This window comes from Cucurbita pepo, unplaced genomic scaffold, assembly GCF_002806865.2.
Source record: "Cucurbita pepo subsp. pepo cultivar mu-cu-16 unplaced genomic scaffold, ASM280686v2 Cp4.1_scaffold000178, whole genome shotgun sequence".
In the NCBI taxonomy this organism is placed as follows: Eukaryota; Viridiplantae; Streptophyta; class Magnoliopsida; order Cucurbitales; family Cucurbitaceae; genus Cucurbita; species Cucurbita pepo.
This window is the reverse complement of record NW_019646451.1, coordinates 68,443-70,425: the sequence shown is the minus strand read 5'-3', so window position 1 is coordinate 70,425 and position 1,983 is coordinate 68,443.

Genomic DNA, 1,983 nt, shown 5'->3' with positions numbered 1-1,983 from the left:
GGGAAAAGTTAAGGCTTAAAGGAAATAATCCTTGTGACTCTAATCATAATGATGAGTTCGTAATTTATGAGATTTTTATACGCCATAAGAAATTATTTTATGACTTAAGCCTCAATAATTAAGAACCTAAGAATACATGAAACTAATGGAATGTTCTAAGCATAAGAACAAAGGAAAAGACCAACACAAGGCCTATAAGAATTAAGAAAAGAAGAATGCTTGGTACCAGAATAAAGGACCAAGGTCCTCATGTCCTATGGTACAATATGCTACATGACTTGAAACGTAACAAATTTTGGATGTAGGTTTGTAGACGGCAGTGCTTGGAAGGTAAAAAGTATTGGATGTAGATTTCAGACTAAATCGCCTACAATGTATGAACCCTTGGGTGTAGGTATTCAGATTACAGTGCTCAGAACATATGAAACCTTCAGCATAGGTATTCAGACTACACCGCTTAGAACGTATGAAGCCTTTGGAATAGGTCTACATACTACATCACTTGAAACGTAAAAGTTTTGGATGCAGGTTTCAAACTACATCACTTTTATTGTAAGAAGCCTTAGGTGTAGGTTTTAAGTTGTATGGCAGGGAATGCATAAAGCTATGGAGGCAGGTTCAGAATATGTCACTTGGAACACAAGAAGCCTTGGACATAAGAACAAACTGTCTCTTGGAACGAATGAAGCCTTAGACACAGATTTTCGTGTTCATTACTCGTACCGTAAATATTAGAGGAAATGTCTTATGCAATAGAAGAAGAACTAAGGAAAGGACTTAGAACAAGGTTAAGCTCAAGACAAGAATAAAAATTAGAATACAGAACGAGCCCCAAGTTTTTAGGACTTAGAATCGTGAACCTTAGAACTAAAGTTTTTAGATCATAACACAGGTTAAGACCTCATATCCCAGAGCCAAGATTCTTATGGAAAGAACTTAGAAAGCTATGATAGAACTTAAGGTTGAAGTTCTAAAGACAAAAACAAGAATCGAATCCAAGTATCTTATAGAAGAGACACAACTCATCAAATTCAATGATAAAATTCAAAATGGAAATCAGTTGCCCACTAATCATACAGAATATATATTGCAAAAATTTTATGAACTCAATCTTAAATTTATGGCAATCTAGAAGTTTTATTGTCGGTTTAAGCTCCCTTTATAAAACCTAAAGTAGGGGTTTTCGTTTGGAAAAAGAATCGAGCTAATTCAAGTCTTTAACTATGAGTTGTTACAGCCTCTAAGATTTTGGGTTTCTTACTAACAGATTTATTCCAAATTTGAGAAACATAGACAACCATTTTCCTTAAACTTTCTTCAACACAATCTAAATGAGATTACCCACAAGTTTGGTGAAGAAATAAAGTGTTGAAGGTGCCTCAAATACAACTTCCCGATTTGGTCCGCTATTAAAGGAAGAAGGTTGAAGCTCGAACATTAAATCTAGCCTAACACGCAAATTTGTCAAGATAAACATATCTTATTCGATTTTTGCACCTCCAAGGAATATTTCCATAGACGACCACGAAGGTTAACAAGACTCATACTATGTCCAATTGAAGAAAATGATTTTCATGTAAAGTTCTGGGGGAAGGATCGAAATCTTACTTACAATCCATTTTCTTCAAAATTGAGTTTTTCTTTAGCTTTAGAAGATTAAGTTGAGCGCTTTTGATGAGAAACCGAGAGTTAATATGTCCTAGATCAGGTTGCCTAAGGAAACAAAATTATTCTTTCTTGAATAAGTTGCAAGACCCATATTTGGTCCGCTATTAAAGGAAGAAGGTTGAAGCTCGAACATTAAATCTAGCCTAACACGCAAATTTGTCAAGAGAAACATATCTTGTTCGATTTTTGCACCTCCAAGGAATATTTCCATAGACGACCACGAAGGTTAACAAGACTCATACTATGTCCAATTGAAGAAAATGATTTTCATGTAAAGTTCTGGGGGAAGGATCGAAATCTTACTTACAATCCATT